General features: G+C 36.2%; 1 long non-coding RNA gene across 1 annotated transcript; it reads right to left on the minus strand.

Annotated features, from left to right (window-relative positions):
* Positions 1-12: 12 nt before the first annotated feature.
* On the minus strand, positions 13-27,615 carry LOC125172954 (uncharacterized). The gene is made up of 3 exons (XR_007154874.1): positions 27,541-27,615; positions 23,265-23,328; positions 13-46 (listed from the first exon to the last, which is right to left on the minus strand). It is a non-coding gene; the product is annotated as an uncharacterized LOC125172954 (long non-coding RNA).

The raw sequence follows: 27,615 nt of genomic DNA on the forward strand, positions 1-27,615 counted from the left end.
TGGGATCCTCACCTGTTTCGTGCTGATAGGAATGCTTACGAAACTTCTGAGGGAAGAAAGGAAAAGAGGAGAGAAAATATGTCAGTAATTCTCACCCTTCCAATCCATTTTTTCATTGATAAACAATATTAATTGCATTGAAAAAATATTTAAATAACGTCAATACTGACAAGTACAATTTAGCTCTATGGGTATGTTTGTATGTAGTACATAGAGTTATCGAAGGCAAATGGAAATACAGTTGAGATGACATATTATGCATCATTAAATAATAAACACTGAACAATGTGAGAAAGCATCTTCTATCTCTTGGAATGCCTATATCCTAACTTGACATAATCTGTAGAATCCAAAGGAAGAGATGATACTAAATGGATAGTCATTTTTCTTAATGTCTGCCCCACTTCCCAAATTGTACTAGTTTATACTTACTGATTTTAGTTCATTAAGTTAATGCTTATTGTTTAAGCCTTAGGTCGGACTGTTTCCTGAGATGTGGCCAATAACCACTTAACACCAGGGGTAAAAGGATGTTCTAGTGAGACAACTCTAGAAGTCACTGGCTTCTAATTCAGAATTAGTATCCCTAATTCAGAAATCTCTATCACATAAGATACCATGAAAAAAAACAAACAAACAAAAAAGGATCTCCCTTAGCTAGGAGAACCTAGCTAAGCTGTGTCAACTGGGAAAACCACTCAGAGTACACAGCCCTTTATTGTTATTATTGGTGCTGGCAGGATCCCATCTCTCTCTGCACAGCCTAAACCCACAGCCTTTAACCTCTCATACCAAGAAAGCTGTTCATAACCAGAACAAAGGTTAGAAAGCCCCTATCGTCATCCCAAGTGACAGCTCTGCATCTTTATAGATCCACTAAATGGGTAAGTCCTAGTTATATCTGTATCCAGGCTCCTAGTCAAAACCCTCTTGTTTCTTATTAACTACACCCTTCTCCCTGGCTTGAACTTGTACTTACTGAACAAACCCCACCAAGTTAAACCAAAATCTGTTTATGGTTTCCACTTTGGCCTCAGCCTTTCCCATCCATTTGCCACAGACCCCAGTGTCTCCAACAGTATAGACAGGTCCTCTGCTGGCACATTAACTGTCTGCATTTGTCTTAGCAGAACTAGATGATTATACAGCCTTTAGAAAGTGGAAGTTCAGTCTGAACTGCTTCAGGATTCAGACCGAGCATCTTCTGGATGAGTATGGTGTTAAATTTCTACAAATTTCCTCCCTTAACTTTCATAACAATTCTAAGCAATCAATTCTTACTCTACAAATGAGAAAACGAAGACATGGGCAGATTAAGGGACTTGTCTAGCTTTTACATAATGGAGCCGCGATTTGAATCTAGGGTCTCCTGAATACAAACCAGTGTTCTTCTGCCTTATGATATTGAGATGGAATCACTCAGCCCAGGCTTTAACACCTTTTGAAACAGAGGTGGTTTTCTCCCATGGCTCGATTTAGTAATTTTCAGCTGAATAAAAAATTCCTGTGTCCTGCCCATGTGAGTCCCTCGCCCACGGCACCAGACCAAAAGACAGACTCAGGAATCTGACAGGCGGCCACCCCCTTGCACATGATCTATAATGTCAGATATGAAGCACAATTAACAAACAAAAGCAGATCTGGCCAATGCTTAATAATAGATGGAGGAGTTAATTGACCTATGCAAAACTTAAAAAGCGCAGAGAAATTATTAAAGTGTAAAAAGTATCTTCCCGCCTGTCTTATACCCAACATGGTCCCCTCAGCAAGATATGTCATCCCTACAGGAGTCCCACGCAAAGGTATCCCAATTAGTAAGAGACCTTAGGCATGTGAACATGTAAAATAGCATTCAGAAGGATTGTGATTATGTAACATACCAAATTTTTCCCCCCCAAAAATGAGCAAAAGAATAATTCTACTTTATGGCTCTTGCTTAATTGCCATCATGGACTAATCAGGAAAGAAAATGATGCTATCTCCTCTTGCTAACCTTTGATCTGCTCCCTACCAAGGTTTGTTTCATTTCCTCAAAACCGCAAAAAAGAGTAAAATGAGGTGATCAAGGCTGAAGTCACCCCCTTTGCAGTTTTTCCCGGCTTAATCATGGAAGATTTCTGTTTAAAAAAACACAGGGTTATTGCTGCTGATTGTCACAAAATTTCTTAACAAAATGCTCCTTTATTTCGGCTAAACAATGTTTTTCTTAAACCCGTTGCAGCAGTTACGTTAACTGACTACAATTAAAATTCTACCTTGTAGTAACATGGTTTGACCTCTATCTCAACATACTCAAGAGTCTTGGAGTTGACATAGCTAGTTTACGGTAAAAGACGAGTCAGTTTCTGAGACAGTCCTTATGCCAGGAAGAATATTACTGGAAATTCTATTAGGCTTTAAGAAGACACTGTGATGTATTATGAATACCAATACTATTATTCCCCAAGTTTGCACACAAATTGTATAATCACTCAAGACACTACAGGGGTTACTTAGAAAACAAATGTGACATCATTTATCATATTGATCCTTGTCTATAAACAAAGAACTTGTATCTTTCCTCGCGACAGCATTTTCCTAAATGTCATTCAGCATTAACCAGAGAAACAAAATAATAACATTTTCAAAATCAGGATTAGCATTTAGGTTGTTGCTGGACATTTTAAGATACGACGGAAGTAGCCTTTAGTCCTTGTCTGGGGGAAGAAAAGAGAAGAAGACTTTACCAATGCTCATGCTTATCTTAGTCTAGAAAATCTGTATTATGCTTCTTTCCTCTAACATCAGAGAATGGTCACCTGCTTACCTGTTTTTGTCTGATTGAGTAATCTTCTCTGTAAGTTTAAAATAAATGAAAAGTGCTATACCTGTGGAATTAGAGATTTCTTTTCATACCTTGAGTGGACCTTGGTGATTAGTGAATCTACATTGGAAAACTAAAATCCGGAGGGCAAATATGTCTGATTCTGCCTTTATTTTACCAAATACATGATTTTCCTAATCTCACTAGCAGCTTAATGAAGAGGTTTTCCAAGAAAACAACAACAACAACAAAACAAACAAAAAAACAAGAAGTGATAAACATGGTCAATTATTGTTCACCAACTTCCTATGTCTGAATAAGAACACATTAGGTTAAGAGAATTGCTTTTCTTAGGGCTCCTGGGTGGCTCAGTGAATTAAGCATCCAACTTTGGCTCAGGTCATGATCTTGCAGCCATGAGTTCGAGCCCCACATTGGGCTCTATGCTGATAGCTCAGAGCATGGAGCCTGCTTCAAATTCTGTGTCTCCCTCTCTCTCTGCCCCCCCCCCCCCGCATGCTCTGTCTCTCTCAAAAATAAACATTAAAAAAAAAAAACTGAATCCCCTGCTCGCACTCTGTCTCTCTCTCTCTCTCTCAAAAAAAAAAAAAAATCAAAAACAGTGTTTTAAAAAAGGGGGGGGGGTGGCGCATGGGTGGCTCAGTCAGTTAAGCATCTGACTTCAGCTCAAGTCATGATCTCATGGTTCATGAGTTCAAGCCCTGTATTGGGCTCTGTGCTGACAGCTCGGAGCCTGGAGCCCGCTTTGGATTCTGTGTCTCCCTCTCTCTCTGCCCCTTCCCTGCTTGCACTCTGTCTCTGTCTCTGTCTCTGTCTCTGTCTCTCTCTCTCTCTCTCTCTCTCTCTCAAAAATAAATAAACATCAAATATGTGGGAAAAAAATGAAAAAAAAAAGAAATGTTTAAGAATTGCTTATCATTGCCATTTACTGGACATTTTACTTGATAAAAGAAAATATGTCTTTATGCTATTTGTCCACAATTCTTCACACCAATATAGCTACCCAAGTCAAATTAGCTGCCTAATTAGAACTGGAAGAGACAGATGTATTTTAAATGGCTCCAAAATACATTATGGTACGTATAAATTTTCTTCTTTGATTCTACATTTCTATTTGTAATTGGAAATGGTCACAGTTCACATCAAGAAGGTTTTAGAATTCCCTCGTGACCCTTTTATAGAAGAGCTCTAATCCATACTGACCAATGTAAGTGTTATTTTCCATTCCCAAATTCAGTCAGAACACTGCCTCTTTATTATCTTGGAAAAAAAAAAAAAGGAACATAAAACATGTTCTGCATCAAGATGGTTCTCTTTTTTCTTATCTTTCTCTTCAGAGTTTCTCTCTTCCTAATTTATACTTTTTACCTGTACTATAAACATTATTCCTTTGCATTTTTTATGATCATTTAATATCACAGTTCTCTCCCTTGTTTGTTCAGTTAACCTCTCTATATTGGCTCTTGTGTTTCCATTTTCAAAAGTTTGGTGTTTTTTTTTTTTTGAGGTTATTCTCTTTTTTAATTTCAGTAACTAGATGTTTGTACCTTTTAATTTCTTTTACCTATTTCACCTACCTCCCACCCTGCCCCAGAACTATCAGTTCGTTCTCTATATTTACGACTCTTTGTTTTGTTTTTTAGATTCCACATATAAGTAAAATCCGATGGTATTTGTCTTTGTCTGGCTTATTTCAGTTAGTATAATATTCTCTCAGTCCATCCCTGTAGTCACAAATGGCAAAATTTCAATATTTTTTATGGCTGAATAATATTCCATTGTATATACCACATCTTTTTCCATTCATCTATCAATGGACACTTAGGTTGCTTCCGTGTCTTGGCTACTGTAAATAATGTTGCAATAAACATAGGAGTGCATGCATCTTTTTGAATTAATGCTTTCATTTTCTTCATGTAAATACCCAGAAGTGGAATTACTAGATCACATGATATTTCTATTTTTAATTATTTTAAGGAACCGTCATACTATTTTCCATAATGGCTACACAATTTAAATTCCCATCAATGGTACACAACGGTTCCCTTTCTTTAAAGCTTTGCCAATGTTTGTTATTTCTTTTTGATACTAGCCATCCTGACTAATGTGAGGTGATATCTCATTGTGGTTTTGATTCACATTTCCCTAAGATTAATGATTTTTGAGCATTTTGTGTATCTGTTGGCCATCTATATATCTTCTTTGGAAAGATGTCCTCTAGCCAGAAATACACACACATATATGGTCAATTAATCTACAACAAAGAAGGCAAGGCAAGGCAAGGCAAGGCAAGGCAAGAATATACAATGGGGAAAAGACAGTCTTTTCAATAAAAGTATCAGGAAAAACTAGAAAGCTATATGCAAAAGAATGAAACTGGACTATTCTTTTACATCAAACACAAAAAATAAACTAAACTGGATTAAAGACCTAAATGTAAAACCTGAAGCCATAAAACTCTTAAAAGAAAACATAGGCAGTAAATTCTTGAATGCTGTCCTTAGCAATATTTTTCTGGATCTGTCTCCCCAAGCAAGGGAAACAAAAGCAAAAATAAACAACTGCAACTAAATCAGACTAAAAGGCTTTTGCACATGGAAGAAATCATCAACAAAATGAAAAGGCAACCTATGAAATGGGAAAAGATATTTGCAAATGATACAGCTGATAAGGAATTAATATCCAAAATATATAAAGAACTCATACAACTTAACACCAAAAAAAACCCACATAAATAATCTAATTTTAAAAGGTTACTGTTGTTTTAAATAAACTTATAGCAATTATGTTCCATTAATTTAGCAATAACCTCTTTCCAGTAATTCTAAATGGCATTTTCTGACTGATCTTAACATACTTTTTATGGAGATTTTTTTGTGCTTTGATTTCAGTGGCAATAAACAATCTTAAGTTATTGTCTACTTTTATCTCTTTGATTGGCTTTTCAATCTCTTACATTCAGTTGTGTTTCTCAGGACCCTGCCCTGAGTTCTTTATTCTTCAATCTTTTTTTGAATCTTTCACTGATTTTAATCACTATCTTCAACTATCCCCTCTATATGAACGATTCCTGTGTTATTCATGGAAGGCCAACCCCTAAATTTTTGGATTGTTCATGCAATGATCCCATGCAGGTGTTCCTGGTCAGTCACTGAGTCATTTCTCCCACAATTGCCCCATTCCATCCATAAAGATCTCAGAGTTCTTCACTAGATTCTCTGTGAGAAAGAGAAAGAATATAAAGTCTGAGTAGGAATTTTATATTTCCTTGTGTTTTGGTTCTGTTTTCGTTTTGGACACACCCTAGAAGTTTTACCCATCACATTGAGCCTACATCATTTTGGCCAATACTTTGTGAGACAGAGAATCTAAAAGGTCAATAAGTAACAGATGTAGAATGTGGACATGGCGAGAGGCTGCCTAATAGGGTGGTAAGGAGCACAATTTACAAAGCCATCTTGACAGTGGATGGGTCACTTAACCAATCCAGTTTCTGGTTTTCTCACATCTAAAATGGGACTAATGATATTGCCAAGCTCAAAGGGTTGTTATTATGATCATTAAATAAGCTAATATTTTCTGCAGAGCCTAGAACAGTGCCTTGCTCATGGAAAGTCCTAAGTACTTGTTATCTAGGTAAGTGCTAAGTGAAACAATAAAGCAGGGAAGATGAGAAGACAGTAGTTTTTAGAACTGCAGATCAGGTAGCCAGGGAATGGTTCACTGGGAAGGTGAAATTTGGGCAGAGAGTTGACAGAAGTCAGAGAGCAAATTGTTTTGCTATCTTAGGGAAAAACATTCTAGGGAGAGAAAGCTGCAAGTACAAAAGAACTGAGGCAGGAGTTTGCCTACTATGTTTGAGGAACTCTAAAGAGGTCAGGTCAGTGAAAAGGTAAGAGTCCCATTAGACAAATCAGAGTGGAAATGACAGTGGGGTGGGGCACAGGCCTATTAGGCTTTTTGATTGATGATTACACAGGTTCATTCTGGCTGCGATACTGAAAACAGTTTGAAATGAGGCAACAAACTACTTATGAATCCTACTGCAACATAATCATATGATAGACATTGATGGGTATGACCAGACAGGGAATGGCAAAGTGGTAACAAGGGGTAAGATTTGAGATGTATTTTTAAATGAAAGTCCGTAGAGTCTGCTGTCAGAATAAATGTGAGGTGTGAGGCAAAGAGATGAACCAGGGATTATAAGAACTTTAGCCTAAGCAACTGGAAAACAGAATTGCAATTAAATTAGATGAGAACCATTATAAGAAGCATAGGTTGAGGAGGAAGATTGGGAATGTGGTTTTCGATATATTAAGTGTGAGATGCCAACTGTTTCTCTGAGTTAAGATGTAAAGTACACAGTTGAGTCTAGAGTTAAAAGGGATAACTAGACTGGAAATATATACTTGGGAGTTATCAGTGATATATAGTAATTAGAGCCACAAGAATAGATAAGATAATCTAGGAAGTGAGCATAATTTAATGAAATAGAGAAAGAACATATCCAAGAATTGATCCCTGGAGTGCTCAAAGGTTTACAATAGAAATGACAACAAACATAGGAAACTGGAAAGGACCAGTCAGTGAAGTTGAAGGAAAACCAAGGAAATGTGGTGTCCTAGAAGTCAAGTGAAAAAAAAAATCATTTTAAGAGGAAGTGATCATCAAGTGATCAACTTCATCAAATAGGTTAGTTAGAAAGAGGACCAAGAATTATGAGTTAGAATTAATAACTAAAAGGTCTTTGGTGAACTTGAAAAGATGAATTTGCAATGGAGTCATGGAAACAAAATCTTGGGATGAAGGGACAATGGAAAAGAAAAATTAAACAGAATGAACATAAATTTTTCAAGGAGTTTGTTATAAAAGTAAGGAAAGAAATGGGGTGGTAGATGGAGAGTTAAGTAAACAAAGAAAAATTAGATTTTTTTGTGCAAAAGAATTTTTTGCTAATGGGAAGGGTCCAGCAGAAAAAGAAAGAAAGAAAGGAAGAGATCAGTAACATTTAGTTCCAATTGAATCAATGAGCCCATCCCATCCCTGTGAACTACACTTTTACTGCTGCTCCTATCTACCTATTAATTTATTCAGTCCGATCATCAAAGGTCCAAAGCCAAAGCATTGGCATACCAATTTTACAAGCACTCCCATTTTTTGCTAACAAACTTGGAAATCATGAGAATCTTTTCCTAAAACATTACCTCTACTCTTTACTTTGCATGAAGACTGATTTTCCCAAGATGGTGCCTCTTCTCCAGAAATTTACACAAGTGAAGAATGCTCATGGTCTCAGGCTCACCTTGATCAGTTGGTCAATCTTGATTCATTTATCTGACTACTCTCTGGGACCCTTTGGACAATCACTTTGACCAAATCATTGTTACCAAAAGTTTAAATTCTCTTTTCTCCCCTTTTTATTGGGTCACACTTACCTCCAGCACTGGTTATACCCATAAGAAAGGGCGCCAATCTCAGTTGAACTTATTCCTATTCAACATTTTCCCCCCATAGTCTGCAGTGACTGCTCAAATCTCTTAGGTTTCCATTTTCATGTCTCTCTCTCATTCTAAGATTATTTGGTTCACTCATTTTACCTTTACAGAGGCCCTGCTACATTTTTAATTTGGTGCCTGGCACTAGTTATACAAAGGTCCTTGACTTCAAAGATCTTACAGGATCAAAAGGAAGAGAACAAGATTAAAAGAAAAAGTCAAAGAGAAATAATGGAAGAGAAAAGAATAAACAGAATCAAATAAACAAAAACATCTAATACAAACTGGTTCATGTTTTAACAAAGGCATTAAGCAAATTAAATCAATGTAGAAGAAAAAATAACTCTGTAAGAGGAGAAGAAGAGAAGTCTGACAGAAGACGTGGTATTTGGTTTGGGAGCTAAAAGATAACCATACGTTTTACAAGTTCCATACGAGGAGATTGGACAGAAGGTAATTCTAAGAGGAGGGAATTTCTAGAGCAAGAAAATGAGGCATAAAATCATGCCTTTCTCATGAAATAATCACTAACTTCAATGTTCCTAGAGTGTGCAGTACAAGCTAAGGATTTTGGACTACTTCTTTAATAATGTAAGAACCATGAAAAGTTTTTGCAAAGAATGAGTAGAGATGTGTATGTCTGTTTAGGAAATATTCCTGGAAGTAATGTGGAACACAGACATAAGAAGGAAAAAGACTCAATACAGTTACTGGAACTGGAATACTGGAAACTGTGGCAGGACACCTGGGTGGCTCAGTCGGTTGAGCATCTGACTTCAGCTCAGGTCATGATTTCACAGCTCATGAGTACAATCCCCATGTCGGACTCTATACTGAGCTCAGAGTCTGGAGCCTGTTTCAGATTCTCTCTCTCTCTCTCTCTCACTCTCTCTCTGCCCCTAACCCACTCACATTCTGTCTCTGTCTCTCTCAAAAATAAGTAAACATTTAAAAAAAGAAAAAAGAAACTGTGGCAAGTGTCTAGAAAATAAATGGCAAAGGACTCTAGAGCAATGTCATAAAAAAAAAAAAAAACCAGAAAGAGTTTGGCTTGGTAATTTTTAATGAAAATATATAATTGAAAAGATTTGTTGATAAATTGGATTTAGCAAACTATGAAAAGAGAAGAGTTAAGCTTGACTTTGATACTCTTAGCTTGGGCGATTAGGTATATGGCAGGTGCATTAATTACAGTAATGAACACAGGAAGCTTTGAAATAGAGGGAATGGGAATGCAACAAATAGGTTAGGTCTGAGATGCCTTTAAAACATCTAAGTACATATGTCCAGTCAAATTCAGAGCTGGAGTTTCTGAGAGATGTTGAGGCTGGAAATATTTATTTAGATGTCATCAGGACCTAGGTGCAAGTTAAACTGGAAACATTGGACTAAGTCCTCTGAGAGAATGTCAAGTAAGGGGGAGAAAAAGGATATCATGAAAAAGATATACACTTTGAAGGCCGTTAGGGCTGTATCCAGAATATAGTCTCCTTACCACCTATACTTGGCACCTATTTCCTCAATCTTATTAACCAATAAAAACTGACAAGGCTTAGCTCCTAAACTTAAATCTTAAAAAGTACTAGTCCCTAGCTTTTTTTTTTTAACTCCTAGCTTTCTTCTTTTTTTCCTTTTAAAAAATTTATTTATATTTTCAAAGAGTATCAGATGATTTCCTCAAGTATCTCTTCCATAACAGCTAGCAGAAATGCCCTAGAAGTTGCATATTAGAGAATCCTTTTATCATTGGTTCCTACTAACACTGTTTAATTTGACAATTCCATGATTTTAGCACATTATCATCTGTTTTGTTTTTCTAATGGAGACAAGTACTGTATTTTCAGATTCTTCTATATACCAGCACATTTAACACTCCACATCGGGTCACATCTCCATCAGACACCCAGTAACCTATGCAGCTTTTTTACTATAAATTTTCTGGATAAATTAGCCAATGTCACAAAGTACACAATCACAAAAACAACATTTTTTTTTCAGTAAGACATACAAAGTTTACACCCTCGCATACAGTACAGAAAGGTTACACCTAGATAGAGTATGACTTGATTTCAGCAATCAAATGTCAGTCGACACAAATAGGCAAAAAAAGAAACCACTGCAGTCTTGAACTGGGATATTTTTAGACTTTCATTTGAGCACATTCAGATGAGAACCCATCCTTATTAATGGATTAGAAAGTTAATTGATCTGTATTATGCCTGAAAGTGGCCAGAGAAAATGAAAAATAAGGGTACTCATTCTGTGCCCTACTCATATATTTAAACTCGCTCTATGTACTTTTAACTTACACCATCAGCACTTAATATACAGATAACTCATTTTAAAATTGAAAGGGTTATAGGGTTATAATTTTTATAATTTCTCCTCAGTAATGCTTTATATATTACATTTAAAGCACCCGGTAAAATACATCCAAGGATTTCAGTACCTCACAAACTTTACAGAAATTTCTTGGCCAGTGACTAAAACCCTGGCTTACTTGAGACTGAATATAATATCTACTAAATGAGGTAAGCAGTAAAATTATTCTTATGTGTATACGCTCTCAATAATTTTTAAACTCCTTACATATCTTAGGAATTTAAAAGTATGTATTTTAAATCTGAAACTGGGTTCTGGGCTTCTACCAATACTCAATCTAAATAGTCTTGTATCACTAGCAGATTTTGCAATTCACCCCTCCCTCTCTTCCCTCCTTCTCTCTCCACCCCCGCCCCCTGCCCCCAGGTCATAAATATCCTGAACCACTTTACTCACACCGCAGCCTTCAGAGTATCCATTTACCTTGTATCACATACACAGTGGCCCAAAGCATCTTGTTTTTTCTTCAATAAGTGGTTTTTAAATCCCTAATAGTACCTTCAATTTCTGATCTTCTTTCACTACTTGATCTCTAAGGGCTTTATGAAAATTCTGTTAAAGTTTTCATCAATCATATCCTGTAACTTTTTTTTGCATGTAAAGTTTTTCAAAACAGCCTTTCATGTGAGTGAAGCAAAATTATTTTAGAGGAAATCTCCCATAGTTGTGAGTGGTTACGCACAGCCACGTTTGATAACCAATTCCTACTTGTGGTACTGTGGTTTTGCAAATATACACATGAGGAATGGGGAGAACCAATGTTGGGCTGGTTATTGCTGAACAGACTCAAGGCTACTTCGGTACTATTTTCAGCATCAGTGATTTCAATATTGTGTGATCTAAAATTCTTTCCTGCCAGGATCCTGTCTTTCCTTCCAGAAGATAGTGTTTCTCCGCCAACACGAAATGACAACATTCCCTTCCTTCACCAACAGCTGTACATCTTTCAATTCTTGCGTTGGATGTCACAGGCCCTACCCGGTGCCTCCCACTCTTCCTGCCATTGTACAGTGAATGTGGAGAACGTAATTCTCTTAGTCGTTCATAAAGGCTCAAATGACAAATGAATTTTTCTACCCCTGCTGCTCTCTAAACTTTGGGAAGTATCAAGTGAACCATTAGCCATTTCATGATATTCAACTTGGGTGACCATGCTGGGAAGAGTTGCAATTTAATGCCTTTTTAAATGTATGGTTATGGGTTATATTGTATGTAGTTCTATTACATTTTTCTACCATGTTTTCCTTTTATTGTGCCATTAAAAATTTATTTTTTTATTTTCATCATCACATTATGATAATTGTTACATTTCCATTATTGTTTTCTCATTTCTTTTTATAATGGTTGTAAGATTAATAAAATCTTTGACATTGTCTTGGGAGGTCAGTAGTCCATGAATTGCCCTCTGCAAGCTTGCCATTTTGCATACCCTGCTTAGGTCTTATGTGGGCATCTCCTGTATGTTTAACAGTGAACAATGGGTTACTCACTCAATTTACTATTTTTTTCATCTGTAAATTGTACATAATATATAAATCTAACAGCCAGGTGATGGTATTTATAAAGTGAAACCATTTTTCCTGGCAACCTAAAAAGGCTATTGTTTCTAGGAAAAATAAAGATATGTGTGAAAACTAGATACCTCAAAGATATTACTTAATGACATCTAAAGAACGTTAAACCACATAACAGCTAACCCATTGGTGGTAATAACATTCACAGTGCAGCTGAGATCTATTTTTAAAATTATAAATTAAGGATCAGAGGAAAGGAGAAGTTTAACTTCTGTTAACAGTAGGGAATGATACTGATTCAAAATAGGAATGAAAAAAAGATGCCCAGGCATGGTATTTAAATTTATTTGAGATTAGTTTCTTTCTAAACTAAAGAGGCAGTCCACTGTTTAAAAAGACCTTGATTAACAGGAGTTCTATTTTTCCATTTCTGTCTAAATTGTCCTAAATGGTTGCATTCTTTGTGGAGAAAACTGTTCACATCTACAGCAAATGCTTAAGCGTGTGTACTGTTCATGAGGGTAGAGACCATGTTGAGCTCACTGCTGCAGCTCTAGTGTCCACAACATCAGAGATTCTCAAAACATATTTGCTGAAAATCATTAAATAGGATAAATATGTGTGTATGACATATCATGGATATGCTAATTTAATATATAACTGATTTACACAAATATCATATCACATACACAGTAGTGCACTCAGAAAAAAGATAGCATTCGGACAAACTCTGTGCAATGTTACCAAAGTTTATTATATCGATGTTATTTGAGATCATACAAGCAAGGACATACAGTTCTTTGTATACCAGAGTGTCAGACTGTTTTAAAATTTATCTTTCACAGAAAACACATAGAAATCAAAGAAAAAAAAAATTTACTCTCTATAAAAATATAAAATATGATAATTTTTTGCATTACAAAATTACATGCCATTGCATATCAGATATCTTTCTGATCCAATGCCTAGTGCCCTTTTGGCTGCAAACTGAGGAACTACCAACACTAATTAGCAAATAAAATACACATCTAATAGGGCTCCTAAAAGATATGCTGTAGTATAACCCAGTACTTTGAATTTTAGCAGAGCAGCCAAAGATAAAAGAAAATAGCATGTCAGTCTCATAATTGATCATTATGCCACCTACCTTTCCTTATACAAAAACCATACTTGTAAAATATTTGCTAAAGGCCATTTGATTTCACTCAGATGTGAACACCAGACCTAATTAAAGAGTACATTTAATTTCTAATAAACCTCCTTTCTTTGTAAGTTTTATGTTCTTGAATATATTTCTGCTCAGGTGTTGATTTCAGATCTTTGGAATTTTAAGTGATGCAAAAATTAAAACAATAACAAATTCCATTTACAATTTACTAAAATAACCTACCCTTTTATCTAATGTTTGGGTTAGTGATATAATTATATAGTTAAACAAATACACATCGAACATGAAACCTCACCATAATTCTATCTTGGAGGTCCATAACTGAGAGCATCTTATTTATAAAATCCATTGACAATCAGCCACTACTTTCTTTTTTTTTTTAATTTTTTTTTCAACGTTTATTTATTTTTGGGACAGAGAGAGACAGAGCATGAACGGGGGAGGGGAAGAGAGAGAGGGAGACACAGAATCAGAAACAGGCTCCAGGCTCTGAGCCATCAGCCCAGAGCCCGACACGGGGCTCGAACTCACGGACCGCGAGATCGTGACCTGGCTGAAGTCGGACGCTTAACCGACTGCGCCACCCAGGCGCCCCCAGCCACTACTTTCTAAATAAGAGATCTTAAAAAAAACATTATGTATCAAATTCCAAAATATATATTATTTCATTAGCCACATTCCAGCTTATATATTAAGACATGAAAAATGTATTTGCAGATTACTCACCCACTCAGACTCCTAATAATTAGATGATTGAAACCTAGAAATCTGAGTGATCTATACTGAGATATGTATTATTTAAATGTGCTTTGATTTTCTTATAAATTTGAAACTTTCTAGATGTAAGATAGGTGCTTTTATTAATATAGAGGAAAAAAGATCAAGAGTGGTAGAATCCAAGAGCAAAGGCAGTATATCCTTCCAAGCATCCTAGCTGGAAAGAGATAGCACGTTTAAATTGGGTAATTAAAGACGAGTTTTAAAGGGAGATATTTATAAAGATCTTGGCCTAGTAACAGTGAGGAGCTATTCCTTGGTCTGATGGGAAGTGGAAAGAAAGTATTCGCCTGAATGAAGAGATAGAACCATGTGGAGAGAACCACCTAGCTTCATGCATCCAGTCCTGGTGACCCCATAGGAAGGGAGTTGAGGAAATAAACTCCTCATATTCACTTTTTCCTTTGTTGGCCACAACTCCTCAGACGCTCTCCTAATATACTCTAAAACCAGCCCCTGTTTGCAGAAGGTGAGAGAGACCAGAAAAAATGAGAGGCAGACCGCACCAGACTGGTAGGTGGCAGGTTTAATAAGTAAGGGGACTTCTCTATGATGCTTGTCTTGGGCAGCCGGCAGATCTTCACACCAACCTACCAACTCTTGAAAGTTTACGTACAGCCCTTACCTAGGTTCAGTCACATATACCACCTGGGTGGTCTCAATACCACATCATTATCTCAAAGGCTATGTCCTTGGGGCAGCTTCCGGGAAAAGGGAAAGCAAATGGAACACACATTCCAAGGGCAGAGGAGGGGGTAAGGAGCTTCTGATTGCTGGGGTCCAATTCACAGGTCAGCCAGTCATCACATGCTCTCAAGGATCTTCCCCAGCACCCTTTCTCCACTGGCCAAACCCATCCAGAAGCCAGAAAACATGGGGATCATTGATGTAGCCCATTATTAAAGCAGAGCAGAGGAGAGGAGAAGGCAAGTGAATCTACAGGAGCCAACAGAAGATATTGAGCACAAGAGAGAACTGAAAAGGACACGTGTCAGAGGGTCAAGAAAGTAGACAAAGGAAATGTAAAATGCCCAAAGGAAAGCAATGGGTTACCAAGTAAATATGCAAAAAAAATGAATGAGAAGTCATCATGCTCTCAACTGGATGTCATAGTAGGGTATAAGCAAGAAAGTATCTAAAGGAATAATAGAAGAAATTCTAAAGAAATAGATAAAGGAAAGGAAATGAACAATTGTAGCACAACTACTGTGTCTCAAACATTTTGTTAGGTAGTTTTTTTTTAATAAGTGGTATCTTTTAATTCTCACAACAGACAGTGAAAAAGTCTTAACAGTTGTAAAGAAATGGAAACTATAACCCATAAGGAAATTTGCCCATGTATCTCTATTATACATGCCCCTGTATATTACCACTTAGTCGCCACAAAACAGTTTAACTACCAAAGCAAAGAGATCCAAAGTTGCCTTTAAATTAAGCCTAGTCTGGTGATGAATCATGCCCTCATGATTCTAAGAGTAATGAATAAAAACCTAAGAGTAATGAATAAAAACTTGTCTCCTTTCCAACAACTTCCGCATCTCCTTGTCTCACCAGGATCTCTGGAGACAATGAGCATAAGATTGTACTGCTCTGTATGCCAAGTCACCTTCTACTAGATCTCTCATTCCCCTCCCTTCAAATGGAGCCAGGGAAAGTAAGTCAGGCATATAGTCTTACATTACTAATGTATGGAATCCATTAGGCAATTCTATTTGGACCTAAAAATAATAACGCTGCTTTTCTTCCAACATAAAATCGGCTGTCGCAATTCCACACTCTTTCAAAGCTATTTCCAGCAAGTTTACATTGTAGCTATGGTAGCATATATGTCTTATCAAATCCCTTTTATCAACAAAACAAATTTTATATTCTTTGGCTCTGGCTTTACAGTTTTCCTCAGCATTCCCCCATACATAACCACAACAAACTTCTGAGGTTTAATAACAATAACAGCTAACATTTAAAGTGGGTCATGCCCTGGACTAAGGATCAAGACATGGTTTATCTCATGGAATCTTCCCCATGGATTTATGAGGTAGGTGTTATTATATAGCTCCATTGCAGAACTAAGTAACTGAGGCTTAGATTAAGCAGTCCGACATTATTCTCACAGCAGGAAGTGCTAAAAATAAGTTTTAAACCCAGGAATTCTGGCTCCACAACCTGCATGTTTAATCAGTGCCCTCTCTTGCTTCCTGATGTTTTAAACAAAACTCCATTCCCCACTTCCCCTCCCTTTGTCTCCCAAGCAACTGACAGAAGGCTGTGAAACTTGGCTTCTATTCCCTTTCTCAGATAGTCACATTTTTTTTTTCCTCTTGATTTATTTACTTATCACTTTCCCCTCATTCCCTTTCTGGTTACAAACAGCATTTATTTTCCCCTACACTTAGCCCAATATTAAAGCATCTCCCAACACACCCAGCTGTCTACAACTTTCCCAGCAACGCCAATTAGGCAACGGACATTATCAGGCCATCAAGTCATGTTCAAATTTGTCAATATAGCAAAACTACATTTTGCAAAATGGTACATTCAGACAAATTGTTGATAAGCACTACTTCATGAAGTGCTTGACCACTTCTGGTCAGGTAATTACCAATCAGGGAAATTGTGAAAAAAAACAAATGTGCCAATTCTGATGACTACATTAGTGACATGAAATTAAAACCAAAAATACTTCAGTCCTAGAAGCACTGAGGAGACTGGTTTCAATATGGAAAAAATCAAACCTGCTTCACTAATAATTAAAGAATCCTGTGTGGAATCTGAGACCTAAAGGCAAAATCATTTTATTTGAATTTTCAGTATAATAACGTTTTCAGTATAATAATGTTTGAAATAGTGACTAACCAAACTCAGATGTGAGAAAAGACAGCTTCAGAAATACCAGACAAAAGAAAATGAAAGACTGTCAGCATTCTCAAGGGAAGACACCAACATTAATAGTCTCATTTTGGTCTATATAGTAACATAAAGTTTCTATATGTATACATTTTCCTTACGGCCATGATAACGTACCCAGAAGCTTGCTTTCTCTACGGCACTGATTAGGATTATTGTTTTTGAGTCTGCATTTTCACCTCTCCTTTCAAACACAGCTCCAAATCATTGTTTTTGCTTATTTCTTATGTTTCATCATATGTAATTAGTATAGGTACTCACAGGAGTGTGGGGCAGCTGGACTCACTATAAAGTTGGAGAAATAAATTTTGCAGCCAGCCTGACACTGATTTAAAATGCATTTCAGACTGATGAAAGCTGGTGGATTCACAGTCCCCGAGACTGAAGTTCTCTGGTTCTCCACTGAACAAAGAACGCCCGGGGAACTGCAGTGCCCCATAAACTTGCTTCAGCTGTGAGGTGACATTCACCATAAAGAGGCATGTTGGGTAGGTACAGCTGAAAGAACTGGATTATCAGAAAGCTACTCATCACTTAGGTCTGAAAAGAGTAGTTGGATTGCTTCTGTTGTTACATGAGTCAAATTAGAGCATCTGCGTTGTCATTCATTCAACGATGACTTTAGGATTGTTTATCATGTTTTTCCCCCTCAAAATACCTAGAGTTATAGGTAGGAGATTGCCTGGAAGTTTAAATTTGTCTTTATTCAGAACTTTTCAGTAACCTGCTGTGTAAAATTAGGCAAATTCCCATGTCTATGATTTAGTTACTATGTCTATTAAATGGAGGTTAAACTAGGTGGTCTATAAGACATCCTCCAGCTCTAAAACACAGATATACGGCCACAGTGTATCACGAGAGGAAAATGTGCCCCATGATCCCATGGAGATACCTTGACAAACTATCACATTGTGGTCTGTCATATTTTTTGGATTGTAAAACAGACAGCTAGCGTTAGGAATAAAGACGATCTCATGTGACTTTCACAATACTTTGCAGAGGTGTATCTCAAAAAGTTTTGGTTTTCTGGTCCCATTTTTACATGCTGGATGGGCATTCTAGCCATTTCCTGTCTCATTCATGTATAATTTCGATTTAGAAAAAAGAGAGAACAAGAAGACAACTAGACCTTGCCCCTTTGGCAAGATAGATAAATGTTTTAAGACTGAGCTATAAGGAATCAACTCAGAAAAGACAGCTGTTGGAATATGCTCTAACAAATCTGGTTCTCCATCATTCAGAAATATTCTCATGCTATGGGTCATGCTATTTGCCTCCAAACAGATTTTTTCAGTTACTATGTATGACCTTATATTGAAATAACTCTGGAGGAAAAAATAAAGCTCAGTAGAGTTGTCTTATTACCCAACAGATTTAAACCAGATCTAATGGAATGGCAGGAGAATGACAAGCAGGGCAAGAAAAAGCACAGCAAGAGACATAAAAAGCGTGCGCTCCTTTGGATCCTGACCGCAATCAGGGCTTAGGGTTTGGGAGCATTTGGACTCTTTGTGTGAGTCATGTCATCTTGATTTTCTTCTCTCCCCGCCTCTTAATCCCTTCTGCTCTAATTCACCTAATTCACACACACACTCACACACGAAATACTCCAACACACAAACATTTAATTCAATCCGCCTGTTGTTTCCTTACATCCTTATGTTGTTGAAACCAGTCATCACATTGCAGCATGCTATGTGATCCAAGACAACATACTCAGGTTGCAGGGAACTTCCAGTTACCTCCCTGTGTCACTCAAAAGATCATACTAGGCTTCTTTTAAGTGTGGTAAAAACTATATACAAGGAAAATTTTATCAGAAAGCCATCTACAATCCCCGTAATTTAATCCATCATTAAAGCAAAATCTGTTTTTTAGAGACACTAAAGACATGGAGGAAATAATGCATTTATCTACTAGAGAGGTCAGGCTTAACTGCTTGTCTTCTTTTTTTTTAATTTTTTTTAATGTTTATTTATTTTTGACAGAGAGAGAGAGACAGAGCATGAGCGGGGGAGAGGCAGAGAGAGAGAGGGAGACACAGAATCAGAAGCAGGCTCCAGGCTCTGAGCTGTCAGCACAGAGCCCGACACGGGGCTCGAACTCACAGACTGCGAGATGATGACCTGAGCTGAAGTTGGACGCTCAACCGACCGAGCCACCCAGGTGCCCCTAACTGCTTGTCTTCTAATAAAAGTCTATTAGATGAGGAAAGAAAGGAGGGGAGGGAAATAATGGGCAAGGAGAAGTGATTATCAAATAGAGAAGGAAGCTAGCTTTAATACCAAGTCCTTAACATGTACAGGGATACTATATGCTACGGGCAGCATTATATTTATGGTGACCTCAACTCTATGATTATGTGCTTTTGAGTCAACTCTCTGAGCCAAGAAGGACCAGAACCAAGTAGGATAGACCTCTTGTCTACTGAACAGGAAGCGTGTACAGCAATCATACTTCTCTGTTTCCTTCAGCATCTGTTGCAGTGTGCTGTGCACATGATAGGTTACTGCACACCTTCAAATCAAGAAGATACTCTAAATTAGGTCTCCTTCACATCTAGACAGGCAACTGCAGGGCTGAGAAGCAGCACTGAATAGTGGAAAGAATCATCAACATTCCATTACGGACAAGAAAGCCTCCAACTAGTCCTGTCTCAGTTTCTTCAACTGTGAAATGATAATAATAATACCTTCCTTGCCTGCTTCACAGGTTTGCCATGAGCATGAAATAAAATAAATAACAGCATCTTTATTTATTGAACACTTAGATAATAAACATGCAAAAGATTTCACAAGCATTATCTCAATTAGCCGTTAAAACAAACTGATGAAATGAGCAATATTGATCCAGTTTGCAGTTGAGAAAAGTTAGGCCCAAAGGAATTAAAATCCTACAGATTATAAATGGGAGCAGAGAGATTTCATACCAAGGATTTTATTTTATTTTTTTTAAGCATTTATTCATTTTTAAGAGACAGAGATAGACAGAGCCCAAGCTGGGAAAGAGCAGAGCAAGAGGGAGACACAGAATCTGAAGCAGACTCCAGGCTCTGAGCCGTCAGCACAGAGCCCAATGTGAGGGTCCAACTCATGAACCACGAAACCATGACCTGAGCCAAAGTCATATGTTAAACTGAGTCACCCAGGCGCCCCTGATCCCAAGGATTTTAAGTGACATCTTATGTAGGTGATATGAATGAGACTTTATCTATTCATTGAATACCAACAAGGAGACTGTTCTCTTCCTCTAGCCTCTTTGTTTTCGTATGATAATGACATTTAGTGATAATAACTGTACTTCTGCTAATAAAAAATTTCCACAGTCAAGTGCTAAATTAACAGGACACCAAATCACCAAAGTTTAAGTAAAAAACTCGATGAAAATTCAGAGAAAGGAAGTTTCTCCTTTCATAGGTAAAGCTCTCCCCCGCCCCCATTTTCACCTTCTATTAAAAGGCTAAGGGAAGGGTCTTGCTACTTTTCTTTCTTCTTCGCCCTTGAATGCTGCTAATAATTACCTTCTGTCCACGATACTGTCCTCTCATGTACCTAAAGATGGAACTTTTTTTAAATTAAAACCTTCAGTGGAAAAGGTGATATTAGGCCGTCTAAGGTCCCATCTGCCTTTCAAAATCCGGTTAAGGGCATTTAATTTCTCTTATTCAGGAAAAGATGCAAATAACCCCTTTGACCAAACTGCTATCTAATTAGACCAAGAGCACTAAAAAGTCACTTGCTCTCCACTTACTCAATCCAGCTCTAAAACAGACAAAGGTCTGCCTGTTTGGGATGGTTTTTCCCTTAGGTAGATAATTGAAATGCTTCTAGTCTGGCGGCTTAAGCACTAAAGTGTCAGTGATGAGTGTCATAAGATAAATATAGGGATAGCTTCTTACAAATATATATATATATATACATATATATTTTTTTGCAATCTGGTGTTGCATATGGATGCCGGGAATAAATAATATAAACTGGTCTCTTCTAATTTACATTTAAACAGGGGCTTAAGAAGGATCAGGGAGCACCACTCTGCCTTGAAAAGCTACAGCCTAAAAAGAGTGACAGGGATTGTCATCTGTATTATAATCATTACCAAGTTCCAAAAAAAAAGACCCTTGTTAGGAATGGATCTATCTCTGCAGGGGATATCCAAGACTGTGGTGCTTGGATGAAATACAAATCAAGGACTAATGTCAAAAATCCAAGTTACATTTAAAAAAAAAGATGTTATATTAAAATAGCAATAAGCTTAGGGTAATTATAGAGAATTTATGTATCTTTTAACATAATTAGTGATACAAAACAGTGAAGTTTACATTTAAAGTCCATCTATTGTAAATATGCCTCTGAATTTACATGTATCATTAGAATAAAAATAAAAGTAGAATGGTGAGATTAATAAGCATAATCTAAACATGGATTTGATTTTTGTCCGTTACAAAAGAAAGCAAGAATTTCTTCTTGTATTAAATAGATTCTAGTTAACTGTAGGGCATCTGCTAAAACTAATATTAATATTATCTTAGTTAACTTTTCCTATATAACAAGTGCTGGGTAAATAAACCCTGTATGAAATCTGGAATGTAATTTATAATGAATTTGTGCTAATGATATTTAATGTGCCTAGTTAAAATGGAAGCTTTATTGAGAATAAATGTTGCTCATTTACTTCAAAGGGAGTTACCAAACATGTGTAATTTGATGGTAATTGAAGAAATAAAACAATGTTAGCTAATATAAGTATGATTTACAAATTTCCTTATGAAAATGCAGTACATATGTTACATATCTTTCTTAATTGTTTACTAGTAAAAAATTTAAGACTCTATGGGCACACCAAAAATTCACACAGATTACTATTTGAGAATACATATTTGTGGTAGGCAGAATAATGCCTCCACTCAAAATTTGTACACATGAGTCCCTAGAACCTGTGAACAGGGAACACTGCAAAAGGGGCTTTACAGATGTAATTAAGGTTATGGACCTTAAAACAAGAAGATTCTCATAATCCTGGATCATCCAGGTGTGCCAATGTAATCATATGAGCCTTTAAAAGCAGAAAACTTTCTCCAGATGAAGTCAAAGAGATGTAGAAGAATAAGCCAAAGACATGAAGCCACAGAGGAGGTAATTGGGAAGTCCAAAAGGGCCCCAACCACCTTTGCTGGCTTTCAAGATGAAGGTTGTTTGGGCGGCTTCCTGAAACTGTGAAGGACTGTTGGCCAAAAGCCAGCAATACAGTGGTGATCTCAGTCCTACAACTGCTTGGAACTGAATTCTACCAAGAACCCAGATGAGCCTGGCAAGAGCAGATTCTCCCCCTGGGGCAGCCTATATAGAAGGCAATTGAACTGCCACCATAGTTTTAGCCCAATGACACCATGCTGGCTTTCTAACCTACAAAACTGTGAGACAAGAAATGTATGTTGTTTTAAGCTACCAAGTATGTGATAATTTGTTAAGGCATCAATAAACAACTGATACCACGTTGTATTTACATCTACAACATAAATACTTATTAGTAAGTGGATGTTAAAATGATCAGAATTCACTTTCACAGAACCTCATGGTATCAATATGAACTCGAATTTTGAAATCCTAAAATTTTATAAATAAATACATTTATATTTAGTTTTATAAACACATTTTAAGAAATTTTAAGAAATATTTGAATCAGCTCATGTGAAAAATGCTCTAATTTTAATTAATTTTAGGCTTACTCTGAACCAAAAATATGATTTGGCTTTATGACTGTAATCCAATCTTCTAGAAAATAAAATATGAAGATCAGATAATAATAATAACCACTATTTATTAAAAGCATAATATCTAATATATATTATCTCAATAACTTTTAATACTCTACAGTTAGGTATTAATACTCCATTTTACAGAGGAGACATAGGTTCAGGGGTGTTTATTAACTTGATTAAATAAAAAATGAAAATCTTTCCTAGTGTGTTCTTTGTCTTATAACATGCAAAGAACTTCTTGTCCTACTGGAGTCTATAAGCATTCGCTCAATACCTAGTAGGTTCTCAAAATTAAAAACAAACAAACAAACAAACAAAAAATATATATATGGTAATGCCATTAGAGACATGATAGTTAAGTAGCATGGCTTTTATCCATCTGACAATTTCTTTTTGGATAATAAAACTAAAATGTTCTGTCTTTTAATATACTTACCATAAATTTGTTCTGTTTTGATCTTCAACTTTACTTCTATCTGTTTTCTTAGCCTTACCTAAAACTGTGGAATTATTACAAAAAAAAAATTTTATTTTAGAACTTTGCATTGATCATTGATTTTTGTTGGCATACTCTAATTCTTTTTTTTTTTAAATTTAAATTCAAGTTAGTTAACATACAGTGTCATTTTGGTTTCAGGAGTAGACTCTAATCCTTAAAGAAGAAAGTATTTTTATACCAGATATCTTTGTTGTTTTATTCAAAATAAAATATGGCACCCACATACCCATAAGTTCAATTTCCAGAAACTTCAATCAATTATTCAGTTTCAACTTGCTGCATCATTCAGCTGTGCCCCCACAGCAAGCTCATCCCTATTTCTCAAGCTTCCATAGACAGAGAGGAAATTCTTCTCTCCCAGAAGAAAACAAAGAGCATGGAGTGAACACTATTCTCCCTCTCCCCATCAGCACACATCCCCCACGGAAGAGAGAAGTTTTCTCTGCATGGTGAGATCAGAGGGTCCAATATATATGGTGTGCCTATCAAAAATGTTCACTTTTTCTAATTCTGTTTTTGTATTTGGAAATCAGCACTGAATAATGGATTTCAATGTATATGGGAGTTTTGATAAAATAATAAAACATAAAGATCATTCAACAGCTATTTAAAACTTGTGTTTTTGGTGAGTAACCACCTGATTTTTTTCAGAGGGAAGCATAGGAAAAATAATCTCACCATTATTTTCAGTCTCCCTATTTTGCTTGTGTAAAAATAATAATAATAATAATAATAATAATAATAAATAAGGCAACAAATTCTATAAATGGAAATTCCCAAAGATCCTCAGATTGTTTACAAATACATCCGCTCCTCTGAGCTCAGTTTGCAATTTGTTCCTATCTTGGCAATAAGACTTAATACCTTGCATTGTGTTTTTTGTTCTTAGGTGTATTTCCTGTCCCTCTAGCTTCTGATCTCAGAAGTTCCTTGCTACTCCTCATACCTTTTCTCCTTTACATTCATTTTCAATTTTTGTCCAAGTCCTATAGATCTTATTTCCCAAACACGCTAAAATCTGTCCCCACAACTGCCACCAGCTGCATCAAAGCCTCATCACCTAACTCTGCAGCATAGGAATTGCTTCCTCACATCTAATCCTACGTGTCAAATATATTTTCTACTCTACAGACTTGAAGAGCTTTCCAAAATGGAAACCAGATAATTTCTCATGCTCTTCGCTACTTCTCAGCCTCTTCTTGAGTTTTTACCTTCTAAGATTTACCCTTTATAGGTTGAATTCTTAGCGCATGCTGAACACATTGTGTCAAGTGCTTTACATATATCATTTCCCTTAGTCCCCTCACAGACCACTCTGAGGTTACTATGTAACTTGTGTGATTCCCTTAAACATTTGATAATGTTGATACAGAACGTGGTTAAATAATTTGCTCAAAGAGCAACAGCTAATTACTAGTAGCTCTTTGTTCAAAACCGAGCAGTATGGGTCCATAGTCTACACTGTGAATCACCACTTCATAACTGAGCTTTCATTTAGTTTTTTAAATGCTTCCTGTTCCTCTTCATTTTCTTTGCACATCTTTTTTTCCCCCTACCTGAGCCACCCTCCTCTCCATCTCTGCCTAGATAGCCACTTCTAGGATTCACTGTATTGGCTTAAGTGTGACTTATTCACAGAAGATTTTCCTAACTCTCTAGTCCATCCTGTCCCTGGACCCTATTCCTTCCTTCACAGTGCTTAGTGTCTAATCAGTCACTCATGGTTATATTTACTCCTTCAGTGCCTTGTCTTCAACACTGGACATTTCATTAGCTCATACACTCCAAGAAGCAGGAGACTTGACTGGTTCTGCTCACTTTTGTGAGCCCTTAGTGCTTATCACTATCCAGCAAGCAGGTGCTCAACAAACAATAAAAAAACGAAGTAGTGTTTCTTCCTACTTTCAACTGTATTCTAATTAACAACCTGATCCCATCACGTGGTACTGTGCAAACTGTGCAAACTGCTGGTACTTTTTGAGCATCACGTCTTTTAGCTCTGCCCTCAGAGACAGATCCCATAAAGCTCTTTCTCCTGCTTTACTTTGAAAATGTCTAGGTTGGAACCTTGTTTGGCATGACTTGAATCAGGTCCTATTCATACTCTGATTGATTCTGATCAAAGAAGCCATATCATGATGCACTTCTGACTATCTGGACCATTCTGAGAAAGGGGAACATTACCCTTTGTCAAGAAGACACTCTATATCACATCCACCACAACATCTAAGTAGATATACATGACTAGGTCTCAGAAACTAGTCCAAATGAACTGAATTAAAATAATGATAATATAATAACCAAGTACTATAAGCAAATCATGGCTAGATGTTTTGCTTATGGTATTCAATTCATATTGATGATAATCTTGCGAGGTAAGGATCCTTATATGTATCATTATCCCATTTCACAAATGAGAAATTAAGGCTTAGGGAGCTTAAGTCATTCACTCAGAATCACATAGCTAGAAAATGCAGAATGAACTCAAAATTGTCTAACTCTAAAGTTGGTTTTGTGTTCTGATCTGCTAAAAACCCTGCCTTGTTAATAGCAAAGCTATTTGAGTATAGAAAGTGAGCAAAAATTTACTAGACGATTAGCTGTTATCAGTACACAGACACAAAGGACAGAATCTGCCCAGTAATTAATCCCCGAGTGTGTACAAAGGTGGCATGGGAGGAGGAAGAAAAAGATGTCTACAAAATACAGTGGGGGTTATCTCTGTCTAATAATAGTGAAGGGGTAAATGTAAATAAGATTATGTGAAGCTGTATTAACCATACTTATGCACACACAAACACACAAGCAGGAGTGGCTGGCTGGCTCAGTGGGTGGAGCATGCAACTTTTGATCTTGGGAGTTGTGAGTTCGAGGCCCATGCTGGGTGTAGAGATTACTTAAAAATAAAATCTCAAAAAAAAAAACAACTATATGCAAGCAAACACATAACAAGTAAGCAAGAAATTTCAGTTTATTCCAATACTGTGTTTGTTATGCACGACCCATCCTGGAGGTTTAATAAAGTCCTTCTCTCAAGATGGCACAAAAAGATAAATGCATATATTGATCAGAAAACCATAATTAGGTGCACACATTTTAATTTGAAAAATTTGAAAAAATTATTTAATTCCCCAAAGCATTGTATTCTAAATCTAGTGTAGATAAATTTTTATAGGAGAAAATACAAATTGAATTTCATATGCTGACACTCTTTGTTTTAGGGATTCAGGAATAAAAGATAAAAGAAACCAATTCTCTGTAAATCCTGATACATTATCAAAATGGTACATTAAATTTTTCATGTTAAATTATTTAACTATTTAGCGTATTATAAAATTTAAAATGACACTTCTGTTTTAAATGATTACAAGGCATTGAATTTGAATACAATTTAATAAAAGTATGCAAAATGCATTACCATATGAAGTCAATCTGATCAATTTCATAATACTACATATTATGATGTAGAATATCATTAAAATGTATTAACATAGTTCCCTTAAAAGCATTTTTTTCTCTGCTGTTGGGCATATGACCAAATGCTTTAATTTATTCCCTAAACATTATCTTGACACTATTGATTTCTGTAATTGTTTTTGGATTATTTAACTATGAAACATTTCAAGATATTAGTTTTAAGAAGTATGTGGTACACAACTAGTAAGACTATGTTAGAGATCTTAGAATGTCCCTACAATTAAACCAAAGAAGTAATTTATTCTAAATCAGATGTTTTTAAAAAAATGAGATGAAAATAAGTTTAAAAATCTGAGAAATTTAAAGAAAATGGTATATTTAGGAATCAGGTTTTAAACATCTATAGGGGAACATTCAAAAGAGATAGTTAATTTAAAATAAAATAATAACAAAGTCAGAGGCTTTTAACATAATAGATTTGGTTGACATTTTTATTTGTACTTTCAAACAATCAATTACCGCATGTATATAAAGTTCCTTCTCTGTAATAAAATATTTCTATATGCATTGAAAGCTAGAAGAATATTCAGTTATGTTTCAGTTATATTCAGTTCAGTTCAAATGACATCTGACTCCAACAAAAAAGTTCTAAATAAATGAAAGTAGTTTTCTTTTTAAAAAAAAATAATCAAGCAGCACAAGTACAGAGTAGTTGTCAGATCAATGGGCCCAATCAATGGCATGGTGCCCTCAGTCCAACATTTGGGCATAGCTCATTAGTGGGTAGTATACAAACCTCTATGTTTGCATCTTCCACAGTGAAGTTCTCTGTGCCTTCCCATTCCTCATGTCTTCTTCCTTAATAACTCAG

The sequence above is a fragment of the Prionailurus viverrinus genome, chromosome C1, assembly GCF_022837055.1.
Source record: "Prionailurus viverrinus isolate Anna chromosome C1, UM_Priviv_1.0, whole genome shotgun sequence".
NCBI lineage: Eukaryota > Metazoa > Chordata > Mammalia > Carnivora > Felidae > Prionailurus > Prionailurus viverrinus.